Raw genomic sequence first — 18,479 nt, forward strand, 5'->3', positions numbered from 1 at the left:
AATAACCAATCATACTCTCAGAGAAAAACATGAGGGTTTTCTTTCTTCACAGTCATGTGGAGAAGGAAAGCTGGGCCTTGTTTGTGACACGGGGCGATTTGAGAGTAGCCAGGGAATATGGTTTTCCTAACTGATAGATACTGACCAGTATGGAAGCCTTCAGGAAATGTTTTCATGGGTGTACAGACACCGACTTCATGGTGTTGTCCAGCTACCAGCCTGGATAAATATGGAACTCTTAAAACATCCCAAACTGATTGATTTGTATTTAATCTGGACTGTGGCTATTTGCATCAAATTTTCCCCCTACTTTTAGTTCTGGTGAAAGAAAAAATAACTGCTTTGTATCAATATATTTGCCTGCCAGCATGGATGCTCATGTGCCTGAGAATAGTGACTCATAGAAACTGCATCACAGTCCAAATGAGTAAAACTGATATAGAACTACCAAGGAAGAGAAAGTATCTCATGAAAACAAATTTTTAAAGAAAAAATAGCAGGGGAAATGGGATTCAAAGACAGGAGTGTAGACAAATGGAATTTTCCAAAAATACTCATAGGCAAGTGAAATCAAAATGCAGAAAACTCAATATAAGCTAGACAATGATTCAAGTGTTGCAAAGAATAAAAATGGCTATAACAGCCTTCTGAGAGGTAACTGCTATATCTATCATCCACCTCTTGATTTTTTTATCAAGAGCATAATAATGATAAACATTTCATATTCAATAAATCTCCAATTTTGACATGCTGAACTTTTCCTCTATATATTACTTCAAATTGTGTAGCTCTGCTGACTCAATAGCTGAAATTAAGTTTTTAAAGAAAACATTTGTCATATTTATGCTGTAATTTCCAAATAGACAATATGATGTATATCCTTCTGGTACCTAAGGAGAGATCTTAAATTGGTCTGCAAATAGGTCCATTGTAAGCATAGCATTGTAAAAAAGAGTTCTATACAACTATTTCAAAGATGTTTTTACACCATATTTCACCCAAGGACTTAGAAGGTGGTTTCAGCTTTTGAGTTCAGCCAGCAAAAGGTTCGATTTTATAACTTCTGACTCCAGCCTGTGACAACTGCAGTTGTATTCAGGAAAACAGCAGTGCAGTCTGAGGCTCTTCCTGGCAATTCACCAGTGGTCAGAAGGCAAGGAAAGACATGTGAAAGGCTCAGATGACAAAAGAAGTTGTGAAATGCATGCAGCTACATAGATAAAGTCTGATACACAGATAAAGTGTATTTCTTGCTATTATCCAGGTTATTCAGGTTAGCAAAAGTAAGCATACCACTATGATGACCAATGTGTTTGCTTCGGACCCCTTAAGAAAAGAGTGAAGTACAAGGGTTTGAAAAAACAAGACCTGTGTTTTCCATTTCCTATTATTACTAACTTCCTTCCATCGTAACAAATGCTGAACAAGCTCAATTTAAGTATTCCAGTTAGGACGGATATGACTCATGCAGTCTTGAAACAGCTAGAGACCAGTGCAATTTTACACTTGAAAAGCCTGGAAGATAAGGACCAGCAGGTTTGGGTTTGGCGGCTTTTTTTAATGTTTCCCTTTCCAGGATTAACTTTATACTGGCCGGTTTTGTGAGTTAATGATCTTTCAAAGTGTGCCACTTTCCCCCAGAGGCTTTATTGCCATCTAGGCTTAGTGAGCATTACACATTGTTCATAGCTGGTACAAATATGCAAGGGTACGACACAGAGGTGTTCTCCGCCTGCCTCTGGGCTGTGTGCTTGAGGAGCTTTGGCACGTGCTGCTCGAACTCCAGTCACAAACCACCTTGCAGAAATAAGCTGGTTGCAGTCTTAGTCATGGGGTCACTGTTTTTTCCTCCATAAAATTCTTTCCTTGTTCAATGCACAAGATGGAAGTGTCTAGACGAGCAGGGGAGACTGTTGTCTGGAGGAGCCTTGCCTCTTTTCTTGTGGAGGGTGCACGATGTGCAATGATCAAAGAGGGTTGCAGGGAAAGGAACTCAGGAAGTTTGGTCTAGGTAGGGATGTAGCAGGAGGGGCACTGGCTCTGGTGAGCAGGATTGCAGGGAGAGTTGACAAAACCTGAGGTCTGGCGTGACCGGACATTGTGACTGCATGACTGTACTATAGTGCACATTAAGGAGGGAGCAAAGGTAGCAAGGCAGACTTGGATGGGCAGCCTCAACCTTATCTTCTCCTCCACTGCGTCCCTTGGTTTTGCAATGTTAAACTGGGAATTACTGAGATGGTCCTTCAGATATGCACCAAAACTGTGCAGCTGACACTTTAAATTCAAAGAAGTTGGAGTTTTTTAATAAGAATGAAAAAAAATCTACCTTGCGTAAGACAGTGCCAGTCATCTCTGTGTTCTTCAGTTCTTCATGACAAGGAATGTAATGTGTTACTCATACCTGTATGAATGAAAGATGACCATCATTCACAAATTACTGTTAACCTCAACCCAGGCTTTCTAGACTGCAGTTTGGTGGTTTGCACTGTAGAAAGCACAAGATTTAGAGTATGAGTCACTCAGCTTTTCCACACACCAAGCATCAGTTCCCCCTTCCAAACCTCAGTTCCTTTAATCAACCCCAACCACAAGCCATGGATCTGTACCCCCTACTAAGTTACCAGCATCAGTCTAGAGCTCAGATCCGGTTGACTTGTGATCTCATGACGTGGTCTGATGATCACCATGTGCTTGAGATGGTTTCCAAATGTTACAGTCTCACAATGTGTTGTGATTGGGTGCTTGTGTATGGCAGCAAGGTACTCTGCCAACCTGCAGGTGCTGGCTATCAGATATGCTTGCTTTCTTTGAACTTGTTAGGAAAATATGAGAGCAGGTGGTCTGTGGATTTAGTTATTTGTCTGAATTTTATATTAAATTTTAATACAGAAATTAGGGAAATGAAATGAGGATCTGTGTGATGATGTAACAAATGTGTGGCCAGATGCCAGACTGTGCCTTGGGTGCTCAGAATGAGTAAAGTGATATGAGAACTGTAAGTGATGGAAAGGAAGTAGTTACAGCTGGGAAGAGGAACTGGTGAGTGAGCTGTGTGCCTTAACTCCTTACTTTCTTGTTTTTTATGGCTTGCACCAGTGGGATGTATAGGATGTTGTCTTTAACATTAAGAAGCTTTTGTTTGGATGTTTCCCAAAGCTTTTTGCAAGCCTAGCCTACACAAACACTTTATACTGGAATATTTACTTCATTTAGGTTATGTTTTTGTCTAATATGTCTAGTACCAACAGCTATACTGTGATAAAGATGTTCACAGCATTGCAAATGGTTCTTCTATAGAAAGAGGAATAACCGGTATTAGTATATGACTCTATTCTGTTAATTATAGAACCATAGAATATCTCTAGTTGGAAGGGACCCATAAGTATCATTGAGCCCAATACCATGCGAAGTGCTGTGTTTTCATCAAAGATAAATAAATTACAGCCTTGATAAATAGCCTATGTATAGTAAAAACTACACTGAAGGCAGGGCACGTTAGTACTGAAATAAATGCATCCCCACTAACGGGCTTTTGCTGCTTTCGCTGCACAATTAGACTTTGGTGCTTTTATTAACTAGATCCCCAGTTACCCACATGAAAGGATAGTGATGTGATGTTCTGTGATGAAAAAAACATCCACCTCTGTCTTGTGACTTTCTTATAAGTGTATGAAATATCTCCGCACACAGCCCAGATTGCCCTGTGCCTACAGACTTTCTCCACAGCCGTTTCATCTCAGTGCTCTCCCCAGCTTGTCCCCAGCCTGTCACATTCCTCTGTTGTGCTTGGATAGCTGAAATAAACCAACCATTCTGTATTTTTAAGAGTAGTTAGAAGCAAATGCATAATTTAAAAACATTGCCTGCCAAAAATCTTAATTGTCTTGCAGTCAGACCCTTTTGTATTCGTGTTCTGCAAGTATATCAGTATATATGTTTACTGATTAGATGTCTGCACAAGAAAAAATACAAGGCAAGTGTTAATATTCATGGAAGACCAAGGCACATTCAAACGTACTCCTATAAATACTGTTCTAAATATTAGGCTTATTCATGGACCTCACTCGCTGGTTTTTTGTTTAATCAGAAAAAAAGCCCACTACTTACATATGAAACACCACCTCCTTATGAAGTTACCTGCACCGAGAAGAATGTGAACACTTATTTTTGAAATATTTTCACAAAAGAGTGTTCTTTCAAGGAAAACCAAACCAAAACAAAAACATTACAGTTACAAGCTAATATTAATTACTTCCAGCTATGCGCTAACTGCTAAAAAAGTGCTTAAACCTATTTATAACTCTTTAAATAGTTCTCATTAGTTTACGCCAATAAAAGATACCCTTACATTTGACTGTATGAGCTCCCTCTGGTGGGCAATGTGACATCTACCACTAGTATTACGAAGCAAATGGAAATGCCTCAGTAAATGTTTTGGGTATACAATTATGTTTGTCCAAGTGGTTTACATTTATTTCAGTGTTTATAGCTACTAATTGTTTATATATCTAGATATAGGACAGCATACTAATTTCTTACCATCTGATCACATCTGAAACTACCAAAAGTGTGATATCCAATAATTTTAAGATAGTACAGATGCTTGCACAAACGCGTAGTTTTCAGCAACACACTGGGAAACAGCTAACAGGAGCACCCAAGTTAAACGAGTTCTGGCATCCTGGAGAAGCTGAAATAGTACATAATACTTAGAAATTATACAGTAATACCTTTATTTGTCCGAAGTACTTCTGTTGAGTTCAGATGAATTTATGTGTCTAGAAATTTCGCCTAAAGCGCTTTAGTTTTTCAAAGTACTAGAGAGTACTAACTGGTTGCAGACACTTTATGTAAAAAGCACTTACTTAATGGTACAAAAACTAAGAACCAAATATTCGTTAAATAACACAGTATAGAACAACTGACTGATGTACCTATTTTTTTTTTTGCGGGCAAGTTTTAATATGCCTTAAACCTCATACCGCCTGGCATTCATGAGTTATGCTTTTCTAAAAGAAAACCTAAGTGCTATCTTCCTATTTTTCTCTTTGTATTTAGGTTAAGTAATCTGAACATGGGAAGTGTTAGTCTTCAGAAGTGTCCTAATGGATGGGCAATGTTCCAGCCACAGTTCAAGTTTCAACAACCTAAAGCGGTTGTGCGGGAATATTAGGATTGTTTAACCAGCAATGAATTTGGTGGCTCTTGCGCACCCCACAGTTTATTTGAACAACCATGTTTTTGGAAAATTTGGGTTCTTAGAATGTTTTGGAAAGAAAAAGAGAAGAAAAAAGCATGCTGATAAGTTTGCTTTTCTACTGTAACTGTTTCAGAATTCCCCTTTGAGAGGTTTATGTTTTGTCACTTGGCTAAAACCTGGCAAGAGATGAAATTCTAGTTGCACTGTATTTAAAGGTGAGGACAAAACAAAACAGGAGGATTTTACCAAAGGCAGTGGGTGACATTTTTACTTGCAGTTTTTGATAGCTGTGTATGTCCTGAGTATGACTGTATGTGCAGTGTTTTCATGTGTTTATGATACTCTCCTAATCCTGTAATTTCTATTCAAGAGACTTCTAATTCACAGTTTGGCTGCCAGAGTGCTCTGATGTAAATCTACCACTGCATTACTGTCCAAAAAGGAATCATAGCTGAATTTTTGTCTTGAGAAAGTGGCATTTAAAAGTGCTTAACATTGCTTCTGAAATGAGGGTGTCCACATCTAAGCAAACAAGGCTCTCTCATAGGTAATCAGCAACGCCAAAAAGGCACCACATGGTAAACTGGATTTAGGCCCTGGTTCAAAACAGCACTTACCGTGGGGCACTGTGGCCACATCAAACAAATCTCTTGAACACATACCTAACTATAAGCGATGAGTAGTTCCCACTGATCCTCCAATAGACTGAACAATCTGACTGTTCACAATAGTAAAGTTTTATTCATGCACTGAAGTGTTTTGCTGGATTAAGGCCAGAGAGACAAGCACCTCAGCTTGAAACTTGACTGCTAAAAGTTCATTGGAATTTAATTATGTGCTTGGAGAGTTTAAACACTGTGCTGCATCGGGACCTTTCTGTTGAGCTGTCTGTCAATGAGCTAAACAGGTCCTCACAGCACCTGATATCAGGCAGGACCTTCATGCCGTTAGGTGCGTACAGAACTCGGGCATCTTGCTCAAGCACCTTGGGCTGGGTGTAGGTCCAGTTGCAGCTGCTGAACAAGCCAGATGCTGGCATAAGATGTCAAAAGTAATGAAGAAAACATTCTCTTTTGTCATTGCTGGTAAACACATTTATTCCCACCCGCACAACCGCAGCCATGCCAGCCCTTATGAAGTGGCTCTGTAGGGTCATTATATGGAACTATACAAGTTGAAAAAAAAAAGGTGAGCAAACACAGAAGAAATGTCAAATATTTGCAAAGCACTACAAAACACATCTAGAAATGGCTCTTAACTAGAAGAGTAACAGCATAATACTGTTAGAGAATTTTAGAAATACTCCTCTTTGGAAAAATTTACCAGAAATACTGGACTGGGATGAAAATACCATCAGATAGGTCCCATTCCTCCTTTCCTCTCCCTTCACGTACCCCTCCCTGTTCTTCCAGTAAGAGGAGATCTCAGCTGCTTGAAAGATGAGATAGAGAAATAAAGTGTTTCTCAGAGATGTAGTTGCAGCACCCTTTTCTTGGATAAACTCCCCTCTGCTTTTGATGTAGGAACTGGGCAGAGGAGGAGTGCTTGGGTTAAAAGTGTGTTCTCTACCCTCCACGTGAATGCCTGCTCAAATTTAGATGTGTAATAAGCACTTGAAATTTTCAGTTTGTATGTAGTAAGAAGAGACTTAAAGCTAAAGTATTTCCTAGCTGAACCTACTCTGTAACCCAAGAGCTTCAGTACATTGGAGGCAGTTCAGCACACAGATTGCTCGCCCCTGCAAATGCATTCTTCAGACAGGCATACATGACCACAGACAATTTTGCTTGTGACGTCATCTCGCAATTTGATACTCCCATGTAGTCAATACCCTTCCTTCGGTCATTGTAAACTGTGAGAAGGAAGATTTCATGTTCAAACACAAAATGATCCAACACTTGGACCCGGGAAAGAAGAATATTCTGCCTTTAAATTTGGATAGAATCCATTGCTACTTTTCTGATTTGCTTTATTATTACTAATCACTACTAATCAAAGTCAAAGCTTTCCCTTCTTTGTCTTTCTTTCTCCCTGCCTTTCCCTTTCCCTTTCTTTTTTATTTTCCTTTTTCTTTTCTTTTGTCCTTTTTTTTTTTTTTTTTTTAACTGGTCAGGAGTATTAAAATATAGACTTAAAAAAGATAAGGATCTTAGAGTGCCTTTATAAGATAGATAGTCAATGAGCTCAGACCTATCATGATATGTACAGCTGAACAAACAAGATGACTATTTCAGTATGAACTTAAGCATTTGGAGCTTTTTGTCTGATTACACACTTTCCTATTTCAAGAGTAGGAGTTACTTAATATCTGTCTGAAGCAAGCAGGGGATTTATGAAACACATAATCTTCAGCTAGTTTCAGCCTTACTGGAGCATTACTGAGGACTTTTATTTCAAAATAAATAAATAAATAAATATTAATAAATTTCTAAATACTGTTTTGGTTGCAAGAGTCCATGACAGTTAAAGGATAAGGTTAGAAGAAGAGGAGGAGTCCATAGTGGGCTTACATTGCTCACTATATAATTTAAGTCAAGTTTTCAAAGCAAAGTAGCGTTTGGGGAAGCAGCGTGCACTAGTCTTTCAGGGCTTCATTCTCAGGGACTGGGTAATAGGGCTTTCTGAATATCTTGGTTTTGAAAGAAATCAAACCTGACACATCACAGCAAGTAAGATTTTACTTTTGAAAATTTGGACTGTATGAAGATCTTCTCAGACATCTGACAGGGACTTGGACAACACAGACAGTGCCCCGTTCAAAAAAGATGTAAGCAATTCAGATTGTGTGTTATCTGGGGCTAATTCTATTCTGGGAACAGAGTCCATAGTAGGAATTAAGCATTTGTTCAGACTGTGCATGCCTCCTGTAGAGGTCTTTTACTTTTCCACTGACTGTATATGGACCTTGAGGTCCAGCCACCCACCATCTGGGTCTCCATGGGCTTCTTCCTTACTGCATCTTGCATCTGTATAAAGAAGCCATTCATTCACTTAAAACTTGGCTCTCTGCACTTAAGTATTAGCCTTCTGAGAATGCTGTTAAGACTGAGACTCCTGGTACTTTGAGTCATGCTATGCGGACATAAAAAGCACCTAAAATTCAGATTCTGGGTAGTGTCAACAACAAATTGTTCTGTCTTCACTTGAAAAACCCCTCTCAGAAACAAAACACATATCAACAAACTATTCTGCCAACCACACAAAGGTGGGTATGGCATAGGTACAAACTGCGCACACATGAAAGTGAACTTGAAATTCTTATGGGATGTCTGCTCAGCTACAGTCATTGCTCTCTTGAGTTTAAGGGTCTGGCATAAAGCCTACCTGTGTGCCATGCATAGTGCAGCATATACATGTGACTTCCTCTCCTTACGGAGCCACCTCCAACTTTTGCAGGTGAAAGTGGAGCAAAAGGGACTGCTCCACACCTTGCTCTGCTGATTCTGCCTATTGCCCTCCATGTGAGTGGCAAAAGGCAGAGAGGTCTTCAGAGGACAGAAAATGTGGCCATTTGTCACCAGGGCTCCAGAGGCACCGTCAGGTGGCGAAAAAGAAGCCAAGAAGACTTCAAACCTGCAGAGCAAATGCTCCCACAGCTTCATAGAGGTTCTAGAGCACTCGACAATGAGACAAGATAGATACAAAAGAAAATGAGATGAAAATATGATGGAAACATTCCTGTTAAAAAACAGTTTTAAAAGTTATCAAATATTACCGTGGTGCTGCAATGAAGATGCATGAGATGTACACATGCACAGTTGTCTGTACTATACAGACATCTATATTTGAGAAGAACTTGGTCTTTTTCAGAGTTTAGCCTGAAGCTTCTTCAAAATGGGACAAGATCATTTGGTACTTACGTAGCCTGTTAAAGGAAAACATAAAAGAAACCCAAACCAAAGAAGTGTCATCTCTGTACTGCTTCTGGTCTGAAGCCTGATAAAAGAAAATCTTGGAGACAGACAGCTGACTAGTGGTAGGACACTGCATTTTCATATGTTGAAAGAAGAAATTGCTTGGTGATCTGAGCTAAGAAATAGGAGAAATAAACATGTTTGCTCATCAGCACTCTTTGACCTTCAGAGGGTTTTGATGATGTCTCAGCTAAAGAATAGACTTTCTACTCTATCTGAGCAGAGTAACAAAGATCTGGAAAGAATATAGATATGCACTGTAAGCCTTATGACAGTGTACGTGGGTCTTTTGAGGCTTCCTTGGAAAACTGTTTTGGACTGTTCCCTTCATGTGCGGAGGATGCGGAGAAAAGCACATGGTGATTTCTTACCACCCTCCTCCCCAGAGTCGGTCTGTGGGACCTAAAAACCCAGGACAGATCTGCTGACTCACCCCCGCTGCTGCAGGAGCTCCTGGGGACTCCAAGCAGGAGCACAGTGGAGAGGAAAGGAGGACAGAGCCTGGGCTCCCTGGCACCCTTTGCCGTATCCCCATCTGCAGCCCACTTTGTGCATTCACTCTGAACAGCTGACAAGCTGATCTGGATTGCTATTTTTTTCAGTTGCTATTCCAGGTGATTCCTTCCTAGATCTTGTTACTAATTTTCTTTAAAGCTGGGCTACGCACTCTGTGAAGTCAGCTCCAATTTCATCCTTCCTCCTGCCTAATTGTTTCTGGAAAATCTATGTGCAGTATATACATGCATCATTGGTATGGTCCAACAGTCCATTTTCATAAAGTAGAAATGTTTGCTTTTTAATCCTGTTTATGAGTAGTTTCAGGACTGAACTTTCCTGTTCTGCTAGAACTTTCATTATTCATTTCCTTTTGGGAATTGAACCATTTCATTTAGTTTTTCACTAGAACTGCTCCAACCTGCTGTCAGATGGCTGCCTCTATAGAAAAATTACTTTAATACCCACACCAAAATTTTCTTAAAAAAATTGGAATTTATTGGTAGCAACATAATAACTGTCTTATTAACAGTCAATTAACTTTCTTGATGGCTTTTTCCCTGATTTCAAGAGTCCCTAGCAAAAAACTACTTGTTTTATAATTATTCTGCTTTCCAGCCTTGTACTGACCAGTTGATTTATTTTTCCTCAGAGCTCTTTTGAGATCCTTTTTTACCTTTTTGGAGTTGTTTTTAACCAACAGCAACAACTTTTCTTCCCAGTATGAGCTTTTTTCTTTTTCACCACCTGTAGGTAGGGAGAGGACTCTATCTCTACTATGTCTGCTTTGGCACTGATAGTCTGGAGGCACCTTTCGTACTTGGAACCCATTTTCCTAGAAGTTTGTTTCCTGCCTTTATCTGCTAATGCAAACATATTTTGTACTTCAATGGTTTCTATAAGCAGGGTGAGTTTATATTCAACAGACAACAATACAACTTTTCTCAGCACTTCAAATTTGTTTCCCAGAGGAGGTTTTGGTTAACTAATTCTACTTCATTCCATCAGTGGTTAAATTTTATGCTTTCACTGTAAGGATTTTCCGGGGCATTATCAACCTAAATACCACTTTTTTTCCATTTGGATGAAGCTTAATTTTTAATATATGTAACACATAATACTTGCTCAACTATGGTGGCCATCTAGCCAATAATCAAGTACATCTTGAATCTGTCTGGCAATATGGTGTATTTTGCTGTTTGAAACCTTGACAGCATCTGAACAAGCTCAGTTTAAGCCAAGCTAATTTTCACATATTTAATGGCCTGCTGTCTATTTTTATAACGCATCAATTACATGCTTAAAATAATGCACATGGATTAAAATAAAATCCTTGTGATGTGTTCAGGAGAGTAGCTGTTTGATCAACAGAAACAGGCTTATGTCTGAAGAGCTAATGAACAGAAGGAGATGAGAAGCACTAATGAAAACTGGCGATGGCATTTTTGTTATCTGTGACTTTCTAGTAATTTCTACCAAAATCATTCAAAAATGCTCAGAGGAAAGAAATGGAAAGCCTTGTCAGCTTTGAATAGAGTCCCCCCATCACTAGAAAACGGGTGAAATAGTTCAAAGCACACGTGGAGAATGAACACTCACCCTCTCACGTTGCAAGTGGGTCCTTGTGCAGCAGATTTTGTAAAATCTGTGAGTGAGGGGAGAGCAAACAAGAAACAGGACCCTAACTTTTGGGTACGGGGGCTCCCCACCCAAATTTTATGCTTATATTTATTGATATTATTCATAGCCCCAAGGTGAGGGCCTGAGTGCTTTCTGTTTCTAGCTAGGTGCCCCCATCAAAAGGCAAACTACTCCGTTTTGTTCCATTTTGTGGGAAGCCGGGCTTTGCCTGTGCCCATTGGATATCATATGCACTCTACTCACAGACTGTGGACACTGGAAATGCCACTCAGCACTCCTGCACCCTGAAACTCAAGCAGAGCACTTAAGCATGGACGAGGCACCAGCTTTCTTGGGCCATGGCTGGCCTGTGCATACTGAGAAGCACAACCAGAGGCACCAGGAGGATACTCAAATCAATCAGGGAAGGACGGAATAAACTGAGACATGTTCAGGAGGGGAAGCAAGGAACTTATTGCTTGGTTTAACATTCTACATGTAAGTGGACCTCAGGTTTAGATAACCAGGTACATTTGTATCCCTAGACATACCTACGTATATTTCCAAACTCCTCCCACATTCCAGTATTTGCAGTTGTGCTACTCTATCACCGGCTCACAACTGCTGTTTTAACTGCTGTACCAAATGCAGTATGTTTAAAACACGCTAGCTGTTTGATTTGTGAAGCTGCCTCCCTGCCCTTTTTCACCAGTTAATAATTCACATCTTCTAGCTCCCCAGAAGAACCACTGAAGGGCTTGCAAATAAAATGTTGTTCTTTAAATTTTCAGCGCAAGCTTTTGTTAATGTTTTTGCTAATTATTTTGGCATAATCTAGATGTCCTACCTAAACTTGGGGTAGAAGTGCAGATGGGTGCATAGACCCCAGATAACACAGTGAGCCTTCCAAGAACACACAGCAAGCACAGCAGGTCCCCTCAAGTGTGGGCTGCGCAAACCACTAGAAAGTTCCTGGGCTGTGAGTCTGCTCAGCTCTCCACAGGGGCACTTGCTTTCAGATCATGGCTAAGGGCCTGTAAGAGTGGGCTTTACCTGCCAGAGGGCCTCATCAAATGCCTCATCTGGAGAAAATGCTGCCTGTCTTGATTGATTCATCTTTATTATCGTTCATTGGGGTATACTGATTTATAGTACCTGTGGAGTTGTGTCACCTTGCACCAGTGCACATTACTTCACACCCTTCTGGTTGTTTCCCTGTTCTAGTAAATCACACCTATCTGCAGCAGCACATGGCTGCTCTACAATATGCAATATTATTCTTTACATAATTGTTAGAATACAATGTCATTTAAGGAATGTCAAGACAAATAAGATGAGACATTTAACATCATTTTATATTTGATATTGAAAATAACAAGACATGACTTAAGAGGTAGCTTCTAAGATAGATTTCTCTATTCTTACCAGCATCAGCAGTGTAAAAACTTGGCAGAAGTTGAATTTAAACAACTGCATGACTTGAGATAATCGACAGTGTTCTTTCAAAACCAGAAAATACCTAGAAAATACAACTGACTCTTCAGTCAGCAGTTTTTTGTGCTGCATGATTTCCACTGCAATTGGCACATAACAAAAAAACAAGTAAACTGTTTATGTCCTGACAGAAACAAGGCTTCCTTGGCACTGTACAACCAAAAAGTTTTAAAACCAAATTTATATTTCAATGTGCATTTGAGAAATTTCTACTATTTTCTAAGAGGTATCTAAGGTATTTCTTGCTTTATGCAACAGGAAGTATTGGTATCAATGACAGCCATCTTTGTATTAATAGAAACATATGAAGCTTAGTCATCACGCCTTTACAAATACAACTGCAAACAACATGAAAGCAGTTACAACTTTCTTGTTGGTAGAAGAACAGCCACTAATCCAAATAAACATGACTGTGCTGACACATGACCTCTCTCAGTCAAAGGGACAAGATTTGCACAATGAGAGACAGAACTGGTATAACCTCAAACTGTGTTTTGTTTATATATCAGTTTACAGTTTTAGCTGATCTGAATGAACTTTGACAGAGGTTTAGAAGCCTCAGTAGGAACCAGTTGGGAAAAAAGATAATTTTCCAAAGGCAGTAATTGCTTATTATACAAGAGCATTTTCTCAAAACTGTTTTTATACAAACTACCTGTTATTCCTTATTTTTTAAGAATGGTGTTTGGAAGTTTCCTTCCCATTCTGCTACATTATTTCTTCTAAATTATATTGTGCCACCAATGAAATTGCCAAGTTGTATTAAAAAAATACAAATCAAAATGATGGAGAAAAAAAGGTCTCTGATATATCCCGATGTGCAACAGAATAGGATATGTTTTGAATAGATTTTTAAAGGGTTGCTCATTCAGATCTTAGTGGGATTAGTCCTCTGTTTATTGACATGTACTCTGCTAAATGTCCTAGCAGATAAGGGACTCAGAATATACTATATTCCACTTTATTCTCTCTGAAGCATTTATCTTACAACCCTACAGTTGTGTAATTTTGTATAAACATTACTTACATAGGCTATAAATGCCAATCCCAAAGCCTACGTTCCCAGATGCAGTGGCAGCTCATTTGCGTTCCTGAATGTTTCTATTTCATCTAGTGCTTTGTTCCAGAAACATTGTTAAAAATGCCCCTGGATTGCTCCTCCTTTCCTACACCTTACAATCTATTAATAAGGCAACAGTCACGACTGTGTATCTACATGCAATTTCTGCATGTATTTATTAAGTTCATAGAGAAAAGTATCTAATTCTTGTTTTGCTCTCTGCATGCAAAAAATTGCACATCTTTGTTACTTAAACTGTCATTTTAAGATTTCTTCTCCTAGCACTGTGTCAGCTGTGCAGCTTCTGCTAAGTTTCTCTTCCTGAAAGGAATGTGCAGTATAATACACCTCCTGGTGTCATGCAATAACTATACAGACTGTCACTAGCTGCCTTGGTTCAGTTCATTCTCCCCATTTTCCATATGCGAAATGTGACAGGTGGTGTCATTTTTTACCGAGTAGTGATTCATAAGCATTTAACTAGAACATTGGTATTTAATTCTTTATTAGAAAGACTTCATGTGAGATAATTACCACAATTCCTGATTTACAGCATTTGTTAGAAAGTACAAGGCATTTGCATTTTCTTAGGCAGCAACTCGCTTTCACATTGCGGGACAGCATGCACACAAGCACTCAGAGCTGAAGGCTTGTATCTTATCAGGACTAAACATGTCTGCGCTCAGCCATGGCTGCACACGGATATGTAAACTGTTTGACCGTGACTTGCAAAACTCCACCTGAACCCCGGAACCCCAAATTTTACAAGTCGTTCTGAAGTGGAGGGATGTGAAGTAGGTAATATATACAGGTACAACACATCCCAGAAAACATTGCTCCCGTGAGCAACTCACAAACACTGAACTGACTCTGGGTGTTTTGAGAGCTTAGTCAACAGGAGACCACTCTGCTGAGAGCACCCTCTTGAAGCCCCAGTAGTAGCAGCATGCTTGGCGAGAGCAGGTGGAGAAGATACTGCTCTGGAGATCCTATAAATGGTTACATCCCTTAGAAAGGCTGTAAGGGTCTTGACCTCTTATGGACTACACCCAACCACAGGCAACGGTCTTGCATAAAATCTTAGCACAATAATCTATGTACTGGGATAGTCTCTGAGCCAATATAGCCTGAATTTGCTAGATAGATAAAAAGTTGAATGTTTTGTACAGGAAAAAGGAGATCATAGTGACATCTGAAATAATATGAGAAAATTAATCTCCTAAGCTAAACAACTGTTGGAAAACACCTTACAGGGATTTCAAGGTCATGTTTGTGATTATCCTTATCATGAAATAAGTCTGTGTGAAAAGAAGTACCCACAAGAATTTGCTTCTCTCCCGCCCTTCTGATAGAGTGGCAGCCCCTCACTCCCTCTGCCCTCCCTTCTCATCATCACCCCTCCGAATACTTGTTGAGAGGTAAAGCAGCCAACATGTAACCCAGCTGGTCTCTTCTGGGGACTGAAGACCCTATGTGACCTCTGCAAACAAGAGAAAGGGGCTCATTTCACGACAGATACAAAATATGAAGCAGGAGCTATAACCAACATATGGGCTGCTTTTCATACCTATGCTCAAGTCTAAGATACTTTTGTCCAATTTGCATATTAAATCTGTCAAAAGGCATAAGGTAATAGTACCCTGCTGCATGGTCCACATGTCTAAATAAGTCTTAACTGACTTTTTCAGGTGTTTCTGCAGAGTGTTTTGAATAGCTTCCTGGCTAGGTAAATTCTGGCTGGAACACATCTGGGCTCCAAGACCTGCACTGTCATTAAGTACAACATTTACACCTTTTACTGACAAAAAAGCAAGTCTCAAAAAGTGTTTTGACAATCATTTGACAGTAGCAAGAACAGCATCAGAGGTTTTTGCTGAATAGATATGTCAGCACAGTCCCTGATGAGGCAGATTGGCCTGTTTCAGCCCCCCTTTGGTACTTCATCTCTGTTAAGGGAAGGCTGAGGGGGGAATCTCATCCACGGGTACAAATATCTGAAGGGAGGGTATAAAGTTGAGGGAGACAGGCTCTTTTCAGTGGTATCCAGTGACAGGCAATGGACACAAACTGAAACACAGGAGGGTCCATCTGAACATCAGGATACACTTTTCCTCTGTGAGGGTGACTGAGCACTGGCACAGGTTGCGCAGAGAGGTTATGGAGTCTCCATCCCTGGAGATACTCAAAAGCTGTCTGAACACGGTTGTGGGCAACCAGCTCTGGGTGGGCCTGCTTGAGCAGGGGGATTGGACCAGATGCCCTTCAGAGCTGCCTTCCAACTTCAACCAGTCTGTGATCCTGCGAAGCGAAAGGGGAAAAGAAACTGCGTTCCTGAGATATCTGTGAAAGGGGTTTCAAGAAGCTCTCACCTTGCATCATGAGAAAACAAACTCCGAAACATTTCTAAAAAATCTTGTGAGTCTCCTCCAGTTCTGGCAGAACCAGTCTCCACAGGTGTGGATCATCAGCTGTGAAGAAGGGAGAAGAAAAGCAGGAACAGTCGGAAACTGTCTGACTATTGTGTCCGAGGCAATACCTCATAAGACAAAAAATTAACAAAGAACCAAGTTATCAGGAAATGACACTATATAATTAGTTCCAGCCTTTCTATAACAAGTTCCAGATTTTCAAGTAAACTTTCCAATTGTCAACTTGCTGTTTTCAGCAACTTTTATCCTCTGACAAGAGATGACCACTAGTTTGTGCATCATCTAATGCTGTGTTGAAAGGACACTCCACCACAGTAAGACCCAGTGCAGAGAATTGCAGGTATATTTATCTTTTTTTTTTTTTTTTTTGCATGTTAATGGTGATACCTTCTTCTGTGTCTTATTTGCACTAGGTTACCTTTTGCTGTGTGTAGCAATTTGGGCTTACTGTGACCTTCACAGAACTAAGCTAGAGATAAAATCAAAAGTAGGGTTAAAATTGGCCTCATTTTCCTTTCGGTATGAGTTGTGCACTTAAACCATGACTCACCATGGCTTGCAGTCACACCCAAGTGCACGATGAGCTGACTGGCCAGCCGCTTGAGAACAGGAGGAAATCCAGATAGACACGGCAGATGGGTGAAGATTGGCTCCCTCCTCTTACTGGATCACCGCAGTGACAAACAAACTAGTAATCACTCTGGTTTCTCAATTGAGACTCCAACTTGATAATGAGTCCCAGAAACTGAACTGCTTCTGTTGTGGGGCATTTAACATGCAGCTTTAAACAGAAGCAGGCACTGAATCGATTTTTCCTCTTATGACAAATGGGAAAATGTACAAACTCAGAAAAATAAATACCCTTTCTAGAAAGCTTCAACAGTAGAGTCAATATGTCGAACAGTCAAACTGTCTTCCTGGTAAGTCATTGTGTGATCAATACAGAAGTAGTAGGTAACAGTAAGAGTATGCTGTAAAATTAGAACCTACGCAAGTATTTGAATGTATGGCATTTTTTCCTAATTTTGGTATGCTTTCCAGTCTTAGCCAGGTCTTCAAATACACCATTCACTTTTGCATTCACTGTTGCAAAAGCAAGTTGGGTGATCATAAAGAAGAACTTATTTAAGCGTAAGAGTAGTTTAATCATGTACTTTAAAAAATTATGTTATACCATGTTGCAAAAAAACCCCAAACCAAACAACTTATTTCTTCTTTATGCCACTGCTAGACATCTCCAAAAGCAAATGCAATTCCATTGTTCACCATTCTGGTCTTGGTATATTTACAGTAGCCTTCAGGCAGCCTAAGTGTAAAACCTTCAGAAGCTTTCTACCAAAACATTTTAAAATTAATCCTTCTCCAAGCATTAGACTTAAAAGGCAAATATACTTAGATATACTGGGATGACAATTCATTTCCATATTTTCTTTCAGAACACTTGAAATGTTTTTGTCTAATGCCAGAAAGCCTAGCCTTTTGAATCATTTAACCAGTGTTTTCGTTGTTCATCAGTCTGTCTTGGTTGCGTCTGACCTCTGGGATGATTGTAATAGAAAAAACATTCAGCTTTTCTTTCCTTTCTTTGCTATGACTCAACATCCTTCTCCTCTCCGGGGTATGACTACAGTTCTCAGGGAATCGGTCCAAAGTTTCAATGTTTCAAGTATTACAGAGATTTATGAATCTGCATGTGTGTGAGAGAGAAGCCACTTCTTTCCTACTTTCAAGGGTCTCACCCACAAATACTTTTGTCATGTAAGAAAACTCAGTGTACCTCCTTCCATGGGTATAATGAATGTTCTCCGAGTTTTCATCTGGGGCGGGGTGGGGAGGGTTTGCATTTTACTATAACAGCAACAAACCAGTTCTCCAGACAGCCCTGATAATGTAGAATTAATGAGCAGGCTCCTCAGTTAGAGCAGTTTAGAGTGAAAGGAAGAGAAGAGCCCCAAACCAGACACACATGAGAATAATGCACTTCCAGCTCACTATCAGCTCTTAGCTCTCCTAAACTAAGGGGGGGCGAGAGGGGGAAGCGGGGAAAGTGAGCATCCTAAGTTGCTAATTCAGTAGACTGTCAATAGGCTCTATTATAAATTAAACAGATGGACTCCTCTTTCTCTAGTACCACAAAGGCTATTGTCTAAAGAGACGACTCTCTTCCCCAGCATGACCCTTTCACAGGGGAAGGGCACATGGAAATGTTGGGGTCTGCTATGCATTTAGCTTGTGGTCCTGTGAATGCACATCCTCAGCCCCCC

Source organism: Strigops habroptila, chromosome 2 (assembly GCF_004027225.2).
Source record: "Strigops habroptila isolate Jane chromosome 2, bStrHab1.2.pri, whole genome shotgun sequence".
Classification (NCBI taxonomy): Eukaryota; Metazoa; Chordata; class Aves; order Psittaciformes; family Psittacidae; genus Strigops; species Strigops habroptila.